The 16570-nt window shown below is 39.8% G+C and overlaps 1 protein-coding gene across 8 annotated transcripts in view; it reads right to left on the bottom strand.

Annotated features, from left to right (window-relative positions):
• TENM1 (teneurin transmembrane protein 1) overlaps nucleotides 1–16570 on the bottom strand; it is a 1405227-nt gene that overhangs the window by 589967 nt on the left and 798690 nt on the right. The gene's annotated exons all lie outside the window — the stretch shown is intronic.

Below are 16570 nucleotides of genomic sequence, written 5' to 3'. Positions count from 1 at the left end.
GAATCCCTCAAGATTCTTGAAGGTCCCACAGCATGGTTCCAACAAAATGGTGGTAGTGGTGGTAGGGCTCCCTCTCAGCTGGTTTTAAAGAAACCCTGGGTTCCTATAGCCTGGGTGGGGGAGGCACACATTCATTCTGCTTATTATAAAAATAGTATTAACATGGGCAAGGAACCAAATGCCTTTCATGTCTCTTCATACAGAGACCTCCAGCCTAACAAATGCACTCTCCCAGGGCCTGGATGAAGTCAGAGAGCAAAGCATTCAAAGCTTCTATACTCTGAGACAGCACCCACTGGAGCCGAGAATCCTCTCTCCATGGATGGAAGGGGTGATGTGGCCTTTTTTTCCTTATTTGTAATCAGATTTAACCCTTCCATTCTATTTTCCACCCTCAAAATGGCAGCCCCCTCTTTTAATTTTATTATTTGTTTATATGTATTTTTTTCCTGCTGTGATCATACTATGCCCATGAATGGAGGCAGAGAAATGTTGTATTGCACCGTTAATGTAACAGCAGTGGAATAGCACTGCTGCCAGTTTTGTGTCCATAATGCAGTCATCTCAGTATTGACTGGGAATTAGTATCTTTTTGCTTATTTCCTTTATATGATTTTTTCAGTCAGCCTTCAATTTTGTTTTGACAGACTTATTTTCAATCTAACTGAGCTCACTGAATTGCAAAGGGAATTAAACATTACAGTACTCCCACATAGGAAGGTTCTTCCAAACAGACCTCCTCTCCCAACATGAACCATATTCATTGAACAACAGCGATACATTAAAGCAACAATATACTATTGTAAAACTATTATGCCAAATACAGCCTACATTGCATCATGGGTGAGGTCTCAATTAAATCAGCCTCAGTTTAGAAAAATAACCAGAGACAACATAGTGCTATGGAATGGCTTGTGAAGACAGTCACATTCTACGTCTAAAAAGCTATATATTACTGTAATTCTGTTTGATAACATAGATGACAGGAGTCAAGAAATAAAATAAATTTTCACCCTAATTACTTCCCAATAAATAGTCTTGATGTATCTAACACAGTAATGTTAAAAGGACAGAAGCAGAAGACAACAATGGCCTAGATCATGATCTGCTAACTAGGTGAGGTTGTGAGAGAGGAAAATGTTGTGAAGTTTCTCTTTGTAGAATTTCCTTCAGATCCTGTGATGAGAGATAGGGTGTATAGTTTCTTCTCTAGCAAAGAAGCAACAGCAGATCTGAGCCTCAAGCTCACATCAGGGATCTGCTGAACATAAAGTACCATCTATGTGTATTTCCTGTGCCTCTGCACTGGCTCCAGAGCCCCCTACACCTCCTTCTAGGTTCTTGGCAGTACAACGCCAAAGAATCATAGCCAAGTCTAATATACATAGATTGTCTGCTTGTCTCTAAGGTATGGGCAACTTGCTCCATGGATGGCAGCCATACCTGGCCATGACAGCTTTGTAATTAGTCATCTGCATTAACAACGCTCCACAATAAGAGTCAGCATTACTGCTTCATCAATGATTTCTAGGACTCACCATTAGTAACCTGGGTAAGGAGAAACAATTTTGTAAAGGAACTATCTGGTTCTGTATTTTGCATTTCAGACATTGTGCCTCATCTTACAGATTATTTTTTATGAAAAGAAAAGCAATAAACTTAGCTGGCAAAAAATAGTCAAGTCTTAAAAACATATGATGAGTAGTCAAAAGTATGGAAACAGATTTCAGTGTAACAAGAATATGAGCAAATCCCCATATGGTAATATGAGAAATCATGACCAAAACAAGATTTAGGCTTAATATAGCACAGAGTACCAAACAGCTCTGCTTTAAAAAATAACTTCACTGTGTATTTGATTTGCATAGCAGGAGTGATGGATACATCTTCTGAAAAAACAGCTAGTGGACTACTGAAACAGATGACATTCTCTACCAAGTTAATCCCACAGGTTATAAATGATAACAGAGAGTTTGCATCCTCTTGTGTTCTAAACAAAACTGTGCATTACAGAACATGCACAGCAGGGCCGGCTCCAGGCTCCAGCGCGCCAAGCGCGTGCTTGGGGCGGCATGCCACAGGGGGCGCTCTGCCGGTTGCTGGGAGGGCGGCAGGCGGCTCTGGTGGACCTCCTGCAGGCGTCCCTGCGGATGGTCCACTGGTCCCACGGCTCTGGTGGAGCATCCGCAGGAACGTCTGTGGGAGGTGCACCAAAGCTGCGGGACCGGCGGGCGGCAGAGCGCCCCCGCGTGGCGTGCCGCAGTGCTTGGGTCGGCAAAATGGCTAGAGCCGGCCCTGATGGACAGTAATGTATTTTATGAATTTTACTTTTAATTCAAATATACACAAGCACATCACTGAGCCACTGCTCAGCAGAAATAAGGCAGATTCTGAAGAAAAGAGATAAACAGTTATATATTTGGATTATTACTTTTTGTAGGCATCTGGGCTGTGAGTGATTTATACTAGCACCACTCAGGACATTTCAAAACTCTCTGAAGAACCTACCCAAGCATGCTAGGGGATAAAAGGCAGTGTGGTCTAATGGAATGATCACAGGATTTGGGAGCTAGGCAGTTCTGACTTGCTGTGCAACCTTGGACAAGTTAGTCAATGTCTGTCTCCATTTTTCTCATGTGAAAGGGATAACGACTACACGATTACTACAAAGAGGGCTGCAAATGAGTCAGCCTTTGTAAAGTTTTATATAAATGCTAAGTATTCTTCTTCATTATATATATGAAAATATACATATGCCATATCATTATGCTTACTGGTAACATTGAAAGTAAGATAGTATGGGAAAGATTTTTAAACAAAAGACTATTCCTATATTTGGAATTTACCACTCTATCAAATTACTATTTGTTTCACTGATAAAATATTTAATATATTGAAGAAACTAAATTAATTGTAATATAATATAAAGGGTGTCATAAACAGATAGCTAAGGGTTAATGTCTCTTTCACCTATAAAGGGTTAACAAACAGTGACCTGCAAACACCTGACCAGAGGACCAATCAGGAGACAAGATACTTTCAAATCTCATGGAGGGAAGCCTTTGTTTGTGGGTTTTGGGTTTGGCTTTGTTCTCTCTGGGTCCTGGACGGGACTAGAGGTGCAACCAGGTTTCTGCCAATCTCCCTGCTACAGTCTCTTATCTATTCAGAATTGTAAGTAAGAAAAGGCGTTCATAGTCTTTAATTTGTTTTTTGTTTTATTTGCCTATGTGTACTTGCTGGAAGTAGCTTAAATTGTGTTTCTGCTGGAGAAAGTTTCTTTCTATTGTTTATAAGTTGAAAGACCCTGTAACTTTTTACCATCTAAAGTGTAGAGATAAACCTTTTACTTTTTTCTTTCATTTTATTAAAAGTTTTGCTTTTAAGACCTGTGTGATTGTTTTCTCCTAGTTAAGGTTCAAGGGAATTGGTGGGGAGAAGGAAAGGATAAATTTTCTCTTTGTGTTAGATTCACGCAGTTTGTATTGCCTCTAGGTGAGGGGGAAGGTAACACTCCTCTCGGTGTGGTGATTCAAAAAGTTGAATCAGGCGATCTCCTAGTGTTCCCAGGGCGCGAAGGAGCTGGGAGGAAGAAGGGAGGGGGAAGGGAATGGCTTATTTCTCCTTGTTTTAAGAACCCAAGGGAGCTGGGTTCTTGGGGTCCCCAGGGAAGGTTTTGGGGGGACCAGAGGGTATCAGGCCCTGGAAAATTCCTGATTGGTAGCAGCATATCAGATCTAAGCTGGTAATTAAGCTTAGGGAAATTCATGCTAGTACCCATATTTTGGACACTAAGGTCCAGAATTGGGAATTATACTACGACAAAGGGAAACAGAGCAATAGTACCTGTCTGATAGCCCGTCTCCCTTAGAAGAATTTGACATAAATTTGCTGTACTTTTTCCAGAACTATTTTCTCACAGGAGAAGGAAGGGAAGAAAAATCTTATTACAAAGAATATTTTCTCACCAGAGCCTGCTCTTACTATTATTTTGGAAGCACTCACTGGTCCTTCAAAAGAGTCAAATTGGCTCCATTTCTAGACAGGGATCAATTCTGATATTTGTTCTTTATATAGTGCATTTTTGTTCAGTCCATTTGGCTAAGAGCATTAGAGGAGGTGGTAAAGACCTCTGAAATATCAGTGTATTACTAGAGACCAACAGATTCACCAATGTGCGCTGATCTGTTGTGGCAATTTATATTATCTGATAAGAAGCCTGTTCTGTTGGCCCCCCTTTATATCAGCTTCTAGTTAACTCATTTAACTATAGAGCCAAAAATGTTAATTTGTTCAAAAATCATCTTACCAGATGTTCGTACACTAGTCAAGAACATAGAAAATGGCTAACCCAGTATTTGATCTGTATATTGCATGATTATTTTGTATCATGATCTGATACAAGACAATGAGAATTGCTAAAATATACAGTATGGGCCCTAGCCTGCTCAAGTGTGCAAGACAAGGAGACCGAACCCTTACCTTGCACCAGGCCAGCCACCGTCACACTCCCTGTACACTCAAGGGTTCAAAGGAGGTGTTCTAGGAGGCCCTGTGGAAGAGGGCATACCAGACAGCAGAACTGGCCTGCCCAGCCAACCAAGGCAGCGGATATTGCACTCCTTATGTAGCAGAGGAGGATCTTATGTATCACAGGCCCTCCCAGTGTTCCTGCTGAAGTAGTATGGGTCTGCACTGTCCCCACTGCAGGGCTCTAGCTAAAAGCCACAGCATAGCAGTTGCTCTTTGCAAAGGCATTTTGACATTTGGTCATTTGAGAGGTGTCTCTGTTACTACAATGGGCCATTTACTCTAACACTCTCAAGTCAACAATGCTAAATACCCCAGCAAAACTACACAGCTATTGTGGGACTGTAGGTCTCACCCTCTCACTCCCAAATATGAACCTTGGGAAAACAAGCTCAAAAGTGAATTGTGCAGAAGATGCTATACCTAAAATGATAGGAGGAGGAGAAGTAATAAATTGCAGAGGATATTTTTTTGAATAGACAAATTCCTACGCTCTCCTTTCCTGTTCTGCTGAAGCACAAAGTTGAAATTGGGAAATTGACATGTAGCACTTTTGGAATTTGTAAATAAATGACTCTGGGAATGTATATATATGTTGTAAGTGACAGACTATCTGTCCAATCATGCAATTTTTTTTTAAATCTAGCATTAATATCATTTAAAATGCCATCATTATAATTATGAAGAGAGTCCTAAGGGAGATTTAAAAATATATATTTATCTTTTATTTATACATGCCACAAGTTGTTTTATATTAAATGAGGCTTAGACTAATTAGGCTGCTTGCCAGTAGCAAACTGAAAAGAACATCTGGACACGTGCAACAAATTCACCTCTAGGAAATTAATCTGTTGTTCATGAGATTTAGGGCATGTGTACACTACAACCCTAAGTCAACCTATTCTCCCCAGGAGCAGGGGGGGCACCACCCAGGCTTCTCTCCTCCCTGCTCCCAGCCAGGAGCAGGGGGGTAGCCTCCCAGGCTTCTTGGCTCCCTATGCAGCAGCCTGGCTGGGAGTAGGGAGCCAGGGGCAGCCAGGCTATAACTGCCCAGCTCTCTTGTCAATTTCCCAGCTCCAGCATGGAGCCATGAAATTGACAAACAAGCCAACAGCCTTGCCCTAACTACACCAACATAAACATTATGCCTCTCGTGGAGGTGGAGTTATTACGTCAGTGTAGTTGGGCACTTATATTGGCAGAACAAGGCTGCAGAATGTACACTGACATAATTAGGTTGATGTAAGCTGCGTTAACATTGGCCTAACTGTGTAGTGTACACGAGGCCTTAGTTTGCACTCTTGACCTCTAAAAAGACAAATATTTCTACACTTGTAAGTCTTCAAGCACACCTGTCGTTCCACCTCCAAAGCATCACATTATAATTTAGCCTGATTTCCACCATGGATAAAAGACTCTTCCCCATTTGAGACCCATATTATTAGCTGCTGATGATGTTCATAAATCACAATTAATGGCAGAGAGTGAGATTGAAAAAGAGTTTCTCTCTGGAGTTCAATATATCCTTTGGAAATAACATAATACATAAACTGAGTAGCCTTGGTATAACACCATTGAGGTCAAAGGTGTTAAAAAGGCATTGATGTTACACTAGAATTTTTGGCCATTATGACTTGCCACTCGGACTCAAGCCAGTTGCACCTAAGCTGAAACACTCTAATGTTAGCCTGCCTCAGTCTGATTTTACTTATAGTCTGATCCTTTTCTACATTTTGAGGGTCAAAAATAGAAACAAAAATAATCATTTATGAAACTGGGATTTTACCTCAGTGTAACTTCTGCATAATTTACAGTTTGCAGTTCAACAGGCAAATAAGTGACATGCCACCATGTGAGATCTTAAAATACACTGTAATAAACATCACATTGTGAGTACTGCTAAGACGGAAGATTAAAACGCAATCAGGATTTAAATGTGACTAAAATAATAGCTCCTTGGATTCAAGCTCATTCATTAGCGCCAGAGATAGTTGCACAGTGCGCTTCCCTGGTCATCAATATTTTTTTTAATGGAACACTTTGTACCAATAGTAATCAAAAAAGAATAAACCAGACAGACAGAGAATATCCTATTCTATGAAATTAGCATGACTAAGGTTAAAGTGTTTTAGCAACCTATAATATTCACTAAAATCTGTATGGTTTGGTATAAAATACACATACAATGGTCAAATTTAAAGGCTTTACAATTTTGCCTCTGATAGATAAAGTATTTTCAGTATAGGGGTCCCTATACTTAATATAGGGCAGTGTTTTCTAAAATGTGGGGCATGCCCATGCCCATGGGAGACAGGATTGTTATGTGGTTAAGACTGGGACTCAAGTGATCTGAATCACCTTCTAGGTCTGTCAGAGAATTACAGTGTGGCCTTGAGCGAGACTCTAAATCGCTCTGTGACTCAGTTTCCTAGCTGAGAACTGGGCATAGTTTTTTCTAATTCAGCGGAATGAGGTGAAGATACATTTGTTAATGTTTGTGTGATGCTCAGGTACTATGGCAATGGGGGCAGTGTAAGTATGTGGATAACTCCTAATCTTGTAGCATTTTAAAATCACATGCAGCTTTCACTTCATGCATGTTTCTCATTGGCAGCAACTACTTATGCTGTGAGCAGAAAAATGATACTTCAGGATGAATGCCACAGGAACAATTACAACTAAGAGCTTGAGGGGTTTGGATCTAGCTTTGTCATCTTTATAAGCAGCTGACTTTGAAGACAGCCTCCTTCCAGTTTACACTATACAAATAATTAGCCAGGCACAGTAATAGGTTACACAACATACAAACATGGCATACCATGAGATGCAAAACTGTAGCCCTAACAATCAATTAATCACAGCAGTGTAAATCCGCTTTCTTCTGTTCATTATCTTCCCAGTCCCTGAAAGAATATCTTAAACATTATGATTGTAATTATACTCGATAGTGGTTTTATAAGGCATGTATGATTTCTTGCACCAGGTGACTTTTTCCCTCTTTTAGTAGCATGCCTTTCTCCAGCATAAGCTATTTGATGTAGATAAGTATTCAATAGTAGGCAATTCCAACAATAAACAGCAATTGTCCCCCAATGCTTGGCAAAGCTGCTTCATTAATGACAGGGTCTTACTTAAGACCTATATTTTCCCCTGCCAGTACATTTTATATGTATTTCTTCCTCATTGTTTATTGCTTGAAATGAATGCAGTTTGCCTCAGACTAAAGATTTCGACCCACTGTATCCATATACTATTTCTATATTTTCCCTAGGATTAGTCTGCCCAAATAGGGCGTTAACATCTTTTGTTAACGTTGTCATCGTTTTAGCTTCATTCCTTTTAGTCTCATGATTATTTATTCTGAAGCCTGCCAACAGATTGATAGCTGTGAAATGACAAATTGGAGGTAATCTCTTCAAGACAATGTTCAAGGTCATCTCATATTTACAACAAATCAGAATATTTTGTGTGGAAATTCTAGCAGGCAAGAACACCCCTTCCTTGGCCAAATTGCCTTTTAGTAATTTTCTCATGCCCTCTCCCCCCACCTCTCACAAAGCCATCCCCCCAGAATGTAAAGTGCACTATACCAAAATCAATAGACACATGTCAGTTGTTGTAAAGAAATAGACTGACCATATTAGTTGCTGTGTAGGGGTTTTGTTGTCTGACTTTCATTGGGAAAAAGTGGTGTGTGTGTATGTTCATTTGATACACATTACCCGTCATAAACCTGACAAGAGGTTCATACGCTCACGATGGTGAGGAAGGGAGAATTATTATTATTATTTATTGTTTGGATTAGCATCGCATTCTAGGAGCTCTAGTCAGAGACCAGGATCTTATTGTGCTAAGTGCTGTAAAAGCACAAACCAAAATGACGGACCCTGCCCCAGAGAGTTTACAAGATTAATATAATACACGAGACAACAGATGGGTATAGACTGACAGACTTGGGAGTACAAGGAAACATTGAGACAGTATTGGTCAGGCTGTGAGCTTAGCACACCAGCAGCCTAACCGTTGTCAAGTTTTTTGCATGGCAAAGAAGAGTTTTAAGGAGGGATTTGAAAGAGGATAACACATCAGTTTTGCAGATTTTTACAGGGCAGCATGGGAGAAAGCACAAAAGTGCTTGTTTGAAAATGTAGGAAGTAAGTGATGGAGGATGGCATCATGGGCTGATCAGAGGCGGAAGCTGACAACACAGTAGCAAATGAGGGATGTAGGGCAGAGCTTGGCCTTGCTAGTGAAGACAAGTAGCTGCTGTTAGATACAGTAGAGAAGTGAGAGCCAGTGGAAGGATTCAAGAGAGGGGTGACACGGTCAAAGAGATGGCCAGGGAAATAATCTTTGCAGCAGTATTCTGTGAGGACACGAGTGGGGCAAAACTGCACTTGTCAAGGCCATGGAAAAGGATGTTGCTGAAATTGAGACATCAGATGATATATTGCTCTTCATGGTGTTACTTGGATCAGAAAGGGAGGCTGAGTTATTGCCAATGGAGAAATGAAATAATTAGTTTGGACACTTCTGATGTTTTCACACAAACACCAAAGGCAGCCAGTGTAAGCTCTTCATGAACAGCACTGGGGAGCTCTAAATATTAGAATCAATAGAAACTATTGTGCACTCTGCTTTTCTGCCTCAGAGAGGAAAAATGCCTAGCCATTCATTACTATCAACAGTTTGCAACAACAATTTCAAGAGCTCCTTAGAAAGAAAAAGTTAGCCATTTTCTCCTCCCCAGAGCTAGCACGCAGTGGGGAGTCATCCTGCTTATTAATAATAACCAATATAAACCCTACAAAGGCCTTTTGTTTTAGAGACTCTGTTCCCCATCTTGATAATGGAGATCCATTGCGCAATAACAGTACTTTGTTCTGATATAGAGCCTTTCAAGTGGGGATCTTGAAGTGTTTCACTCCATTTTATTGCAGGGGGAAAGGGTTCACAGTGGTTCAGTGACTTGCTGAAGGTCTAAGAATAGAACTCAGGTATCCTGAGACCCAGTCCTCGTCCTTGATGCAATCACTAGACTGTGCTACCTCCTTATCAGGATAATGCTGAATGTTTTTATATATAATCTTAAAAAAAAAAACTTTGTGTCTCCACTGTAAACTCCTCAGGATATGGACCCTCTTTTGTGTCTGCGTGTGTGGCTGAAATACAGAGGCCCACTGGGGCCAACTGGCAAAGGGTTCACTGTTCAACCCCCCTCAGACCAGACAAACTCACTACACCTAACACAGCACATTCAAGGTATTTATCCATAAGGAGTAGCATTTAACGAAAGCTTGTAATCTATCAATACTAAATCATTGTGAGATGTGTGTATGGGTAATATTTAAGCAATAACGTAGCTACAATATAACCTCCGTTATCCAAATAGCATAGGGAACATCAATTTTATTTGGATAATCAGAAGTACAAGAGCCATTCAGCTGTTCAGAAGTGGGGTGGCCTCCTCCACAGCCTGGGGCTTGTCCTCCTTTTCCCCCTCCCATGACAGTGAGATGGCAGAGGGTGACATCTGATCCTTGTAGGTGCAAGATGCCAGGGGAGGTTGCAGTTCTGGCCAGGCAGAGCGAGTCTCTTCTCTGCCCCACCAGGATTGCAGTCTCCTCCCGTCCCACTGCCCCACCTTCAGCCTGCAGGGATTGGGTATCAGCCCTGCAGCAGCGCAGGAAAACCTCTGCAGCTCTGCTGTTACTGCCCTACTCACTCACTTTCACGACAGTGGGGCTGCAGAGGGCTCGCTGCGCTGCCACAAGAACCACTCAGCAGTGAAGCAGGGGGCTTGTCATCGTCCTCCTCTTCCTCGTTGAAATCCTGAACCTCCACTGTTATCCAAATGCATTCCTTGTACCCCTGCATGAGATACAGCATGTATCTCAAGCTAGGGGACAAGGAAGGGATTTGGATAATGGTTGAGGTTTGGATAAGAGGGTTTCAGATGCTTGGGAGTACATTGTATATTGAAAATTATGTCCTTGAATCTTGGAGTGAGAGTGACTTGCCAGGAATCATGTGTCCTGGTAATGGCCCACTGAAGCAGGGAAGTGTTGTCACCCAACCTTGGCTAGCCAATTATAATGTATTGCTCAATTGTCCACCATTGTAACAATGCAAAATGTCAATGGTAAACCATCAAAGATAAACCACGATATGATAGCAAAGGCACCGTTCTGTCTGTAAATAAAGACAAAAGACTGATTCAATATATCAGAGGGTGGAGAAAGACACTGCATCCATACACTGAGGAGTTACTTTGATGAGCAGGGTGCTTCATGGAAGGTTGGACCCTGATTCCTTGGGGCTAGCAAACACTGCAAAAGACTAAACTTTGGGGTGAGAATCTACTTTATTAGATAGGTAAGTTAACTATTGATAAATATAGGCCCATTTTATTATTTTGTTTTGTAGGTAACCATTTGTTTCCATAACTCTCACTGATTTCTATTTCAATGTCTCTTCTTTCTTAAATAAATGTGTTTGTTTTGTTTGAATTGAATTTGAGTGCTGTGTGAGATATAGGCGTGGTGGTAAAACTGGAATACAGTGTTCCTTTAGGCACAGAGGATTTAGGATTGCTTTGGGTATCCAGTAACCAGGTGCTGGATTCCACAGGGGGACACTTTGAAGGGAATGGGGGACTGAGGTGAATCTATTGCCAACTATCAGGGCTGGTGTAGCCCAGAGGATAGCGCCAGAGGGTCTGACAGGCTGATTGTGTTAGGGATTTAACACTCACTGGTATGGGCAAACCCCCTCCCACTGGAGGCAGAGGGCAACAAGGTGACTGGGAAATGTCACAATAGCATCTAGCACAAAAGGGTTTCTAGGCACCACCGCAGTACAAATAAATAATAATAAAGTCAGAACTAGAGCAGATACGGTACTCACCAGCCAAAGTAACAAACTAGATACAATTAGTGTACACCCTATATAGTAGCACAGCAGCTGGTGGTTTTTGCTCATGCCATGAGCACTCCTGCCAAGCTCTAAGATTATCTCTAATTAAGAAACATTTCTTTTTAAATTAAAAGATTCCCATGGTCACATTATTCACCTATTTTAGTTTGTTCTGTAAACAAAAGTAGCTGGTAGATTGGAAGCATCCATCTTTACTTAAACAAAAAGACACAAGGTGTGTGTTAAAGTGAGATAACGCATGCCCCAGTGGCCTTAAATGATCCAAGAAAAGTACTATCTTACAGCACCACATGCTTGAAAGTGTCTTGTTTTGATAATGAAATGCCATGGAAGTTAATTTTGTTTGATAAAAGCTGTCTTCATCCAAAAATTTAGAATCTTTTGCATGATTCAAAAGTAAAATATGCTACCTTCCTGGTACTCTGAAGTAAGGCAGAGTAATACACCCTCAAACTTGAACTTATTCTATATAAACTCACTGCAGCTTACATATTTAAAGTAATAATGCTCAGCATTAATGCAAAAATGCTCTCTGTATTTTAATGTGAATCGACCAAGATCATCCTACACCATTAGAGTGTGACCAAAATTCAATCAGTGCTTTCAAAACTTCTAGTAAAAATTCCAGTGGGATATTTATATACTGCTCCTTTACTAGTAACTTTGTAAAAATTGTGAAACTTTTTTTATAGGCCCATACAGATTTTTATCATCAAGACAAAATTTGTATTTTTGTTACACTTCTCATTAGTTGGAGAGCTAGAGCATAAAACTGACTGAAGGATGCTGACACCGTTTGCAACTCTTCTGGGGTTTCGGTTTGTGTGACTACTCAAGTGTTCTAGTTTTATCAGCACAAATGTTCACCAAAAGTTAATTTCAGTGTCTGATGTGCAAGCATGTTATCTGTGGAAAACAAAACTTTAAATGAAAGAAATTAGAATTAATCAAAGAAATTTTGTGTCGTAAGTGCTTGTCCACTCATGATTGGATAACAGAAGCAATGGCATGTGCTTTCTCTGGCAATCATAACAAAAATGAAAAGCCACTAATCACTGAGACACAACGTACATGGTTATATGGCTGTATGATGCAGTAGTGTTTGCAGAAGTCAACAGTTGTGACAACACATGGATTGTAGAATTTAAATACTAAAGTTTCAATCCTCCCCTCTACTTATCCTGAAAGAGGCAACTAATTAAGGCAGACAAGTGGTATATAAACTTCATAGCATTATCCTGTTCCTCCCTACTTTGCCCCAGACTAGTGGTTAGAGCATAGGACTAGAAGATGTGGGTTCTAATCCAATTTCTCCACTGGCTCACTATATGACTTTGTGTAAGTCATTTAACCTCATTGATCTATAAAACTGAGATAAAGTTTTACCTTTGTGAAATGTTTAGCTTCCATTAAAGTAAAAGACTCCTACCTAATGTTTTCATAAGCAAGGATCCTTTTAGGTCTATGGAGATTAGAGACAGGCCAGCTTTTACCTTCTGTGCATCAAGCAAGAAAATATAGTTTGAGAGAGAAAGGGAAAAAGAGATAAGAAGAAAATAATTATGATTATGAACCGTTCTTATCCCAGTTCTAATATTGCATTTGCAATCAAATGAGACAATGAAAGATGGTCTGAAATTTTCTCCCTAGAACAGGGATTTCCCCCCCTCACTGTCTTCATATCTGACATGGATACCCATTAGGGATAACTTTAGTTCTTCACTTTGGCTGTGAATATTAAGATAATGGAAGAAATTGGCTAGTCACTTGTGAAATATTATAGTAATAAAAGTCTTCTGTGGAAGATGAATCTTCTCCAAAATAGCATGGGGGTATCAATAAAATAAAGAGTTATGTGAAGATCACTTATATTTTTATTAAGGTAGCATTTATCAAACTCTTCTATGAATAACTAGAGTTAAAATAATCCCTAACTTCTTATTGTTATTGCCCAATTTACTTCGTATATTTAGGGCTAGGGGCTAAGCAGTCATATACTTACCGTTTTTGATTCTAATCCACTTTACATTTTATCTCCTTTCTTTAAATAAGTAACTACTGAAAAAAAAATAGGACAATGGGATTACAGCTGCAGTATTGCACTTGTGGGAATGTTAGGCAATTGAAGAGATACAAATGTATTAGCATTTGCAACAATGGATTTTATATATGAATAAAACTCCACCTCCCATTTTATTGTGACTGTCTCTGGTATAATGCAATTATTACTTGCAAAGATATTTTTGAAAATAGCACAAAATTTTCTATACACTTATTTATGGAAAAATATTCACTAAAACATTGTTCAAATACGGTACACTTGGCATAATGTATAATTCCATTTCAGACTAGTGTTTGGTACTAGCCAAAGCACTGTATCAAAACATCCATGAAATTTGGAGGGTTCCAGATTTGGACTTGGATCTAGACACCTATCTGAATTACCCAGTTATCTCTTATTCCTATATTCAGCTACATCAAAGCACTGAATTTCAAGCATTCCTGAGCTGGAGTATCTGGATCCACTTCCAAATTTTGTAAATCAGGCCCATTTCCACTTCAAGTTAGGATACGATAGGGTGATCAGATGTCCCAATTTTATAGGGACAGTCCCAATATTTGGGGATTTTTCTTATATAGATGCCTATTACTGTCCCGATTGTTCATACTTGCTATTTGGTCACCGTAGGATACATTAGTAGAAATACTAAAGGCAGGGGTGGCTCCAGGCACCAGCACGCCAAGAGCGTGCCTAGAGCGGCAAGTCACTGGGAGTGCTCAGCCGGTCACCGCGAGAGCGGCAGGCAGGTTACCTTTGGCGGCATGCCTGCGGCGGGTTTGCTGGTCCCGCGGCTTCGGCGGACCTCCCGCAGGCGTGCTGCCAAATCCGTGGGACCGGGGACCTCCCGCAGGCAAGCTGCCGAAGGCAGCCTGCCTGCCGTGCTTGAGGCAGCAAAATACCTAGAGCTACCCCTGACTAAAGGCTCACAGAGTTACATGCATGAGGTATGTTTTAACTTACAACATGATTGGCACAAATATATAAATAGGGTTTGGGTGATGAGCAACTTCTTGTTTTCCTAAAGAGGACTCAGTCTCTTGTATTTTATTGGCACCCGCAGTCATATTGGAGAATTTACTAAATGTACATGTTATGTATTTTTGCCATTGGTAATTTACAATTAGAAATTCAAAAAGAGCCAGCATATATCAACATACAAATGTAGCTTTGATGAGGCTTCCCAAGCAAGCGTCATGAAACAGTAATATTTTTGAATAAGAGAAATGGTGAATCCAGTGTCTAATCTGACATTTTTACTACTGTCAAATTGCTTGACAAAGGGTACCTAGATGATACAACACAGCATGACATTTACTGAAGTTCATATTTCAAGTCTGAATTTGTAGAAGTGATTCCTAAAAAAACCCTCAAATGCACTGTAAGTTGTAAATTCCTAGTACATTGTAAACAAGATTGTTGTTTACAGCTGTTTAGATCTGTTAAATGTCTGTGGATTTGCTTTCTCAGCTATAGTAGGAACTTACTGGTCATAACTCCCTGCCTTGTTCAATAACTTCCAGTAATTATCAGGAAGAAAAAGCAATAAATTTATGTAATAGACTGCCTCTTTGCTATAATATACAATCAGAGGCGATCAATGCTTCTTACAATAAGGAGAAGAATTACAACTGTGTTTTATTTTATAGCTTTGGAAACCACCAGAGGGAGTAAAGTTAAACTCAAGTGGTCAAATTCCATAGCTGTAAAACATAGCCCAGGGCTGACATTTTACGAAGCAGCAACACAACAAGGGGTTGTGTACTACTTAGCAGACTGTCTTATTTGTTCACCCATCCAGCAAAATGCAAGATCCCCAGGAACTGGTGCGCATTCACTTTATAGGCTGAGAAACTGGAAAGTGATATTTATTATATTCATCGAGGTTAACCTTTGGCAAAATAATTACAGAAAAGATGATGCAGAGAGCTGATAGCTGTAGTTACCCACAATAGCTTGGGAATTTAGAAAGCTATATTTATCATGGTATTAATACATAGTTTTATTATGACTTAAATCAAAGGGCATTTCTGAGGCCTGGCTAGTTATGCTTAAAGTATAATTACATGCTACATATCTTGGAAAGTAAATGAAAGCCTTTTCTTGGTTATTTGTTATAAATTTCTTCTTTGCCTGTGGCTATGTGAAGGCCAGGCCTCTAAACTGTTTCAAGTATAGTGCACAGTGAATATAAAACAGTCCATTAATTGGGATAATAGGTCCCAGCATATAATTGCATTGCAAAGGTACTATGGATAGCTGCTGAGTGAAATGGTATTTATTCAAGGTTGTTAGTCACCCGTGGATAACTTTATTTGCCCACTGATGCTTAAATAAATGTATCAGCCATCACTAAGAATATTTATGAAGAAATTTATAACAAAAATCATTATGTCTCAAATTATGAAAGGAAACAGTATATAAAACTTACTGAAGAGTGATACAATAAAGACATGGCAGGCTTCAGTTTACTTGTTTGTATGTTAGTGGACAGTAAAACATGGTTGAAACTCAAGGCAAGACAATGGGTTTACATGGTTACAGCATTTACTGTTCATTAGGAAATAAATAAATACAACTATATAATTGGAAATGATTTTCCTTGTAACGTGCCACACACCACTTTGTGTTTCTGCCATCTCTCAGACAGACACCCTCATCACGAAACAATCTCTCAATATGATGCAGAGTTCTTTCAACTGGGAAAAGCAAAATAATGTCCATAAACAAACACTTGAAAGGAAGCTTTGTTATTTTATTTAATCAAATGATTTCTGTTTTAAAATATTCATTCCCCCCACACCTAACACTTCACTCCTTTTTTCCTGTATGTGTGTTTGTGTAAACAAATGTTAGTTATTTAAATGAGGGGAAATGATTTAAAAACATTTGTTTGACAAAGGAGCATGTGTTTTTCTGAAGGTGTTAATATGTTTACTTTATTCCACTTTTTTGTTGCTATTCTGCAAGTACCACAAGTCATTGCACATTAATGGGAGTATACGTTACTCGGCTGATACCACAGTGAAGACCATAGCATAGGCA

This window comes from Gopherus evgoodei, chromosome 9 (genome assembly GCF_007399415.2).
Source record: "Gopherus evgoodei ecotype Sinaloan lineage chromosome 9, rGopEvg1_v1.p, whole genome shotgun sequence".
NCBI lineage: Eukaryota > Metazoa > Chordata > Testudines > Testudinidae > Gopherus > Gopherus evgoodei.
This window is presented reverse-complemented; position numbering and strand designations above follow the sequence as displayed.